General features: G+C 42.3%; 1 pseudogene; it reads right to left on the reverse strand.

Annotated features, from left to right (window-relative positions):
- The window catches only part of LOC119590763, a 36,604-nt pseudogene extending 36,469 nt beyond the window's left edge, over window positions 1-135 (reverse strand).
- Between the last annotated feature and the right edge of the window lie 532 nt (window positions 136-667).

Consider the following 667-nt stretch of genomic DNA (forward strand, 5'->3'; position numbering starts at 1 on the left):
TTATGCTATGCGATGACACAACTTGAAACCGCACCTGCCTCGTCTCCCTGGAAGCCAAGGCTGGGCCATGCAGCGGCCGCCGCCACGCAAAGCTAGCACTAAGAGGACCTTCATGTTGCTGGTGATCGCCGACTCCCCTGAGGCCTTTTTTATACAGTCTCTGGTTTATCGAGGCTTTGCCGGATAACATGTTTGATTAGCAGGATCTTTATCTAAAGCCCGCGTTGTTTTTTTTTAAGATAGGCGTGAATTAGGCTGAATAATTTGTCGGTTAAGTTTTGTATTTAACTCATTAATTTTCTTATCACTTTTTTTTCCAGAGGCCTCTTCATATTCTGACCGTAGCTCACTGTCCCTAGTGCTATCTCTTGCAACCACCGCGAGGTACCCGGGGTCCACCTGGCTAGGAAGGTGGAGATCGAGCGGCATTGTCCTAAAAGCCATTTTTATCATTCATTTTCCAAACATGGTTAGGTAATAATGTCGCTGTGTATGACATTACCTGTATTTAAAAAAGAAACTTGCTAAAGTGGTTACAACTGCGTTATATTTTTGAGATTCACGTTAGTTTCCTACTATGTGTATGTAAGCATATAACGAAATTACTCTAAAATATTGGGGAATCATATATTTTTTCTTCTCCCGCAGATCTTTGCTTTGGATACTT

This window comes from Penaeus monodon, chromosome 27, assembly GCF_015228065.2.
Source record: "Penaeus monodon isolate SGIC_2016 chromosome 27, NSTDA_Pmon_1, whole genome shotgun sequence".
Lineage (NCBI taxonomy): Eukaryota > Metazoa > Arthropoda > Malacostraca > Decapoda > Penaeidae > Penaeus > Penaeus monodon.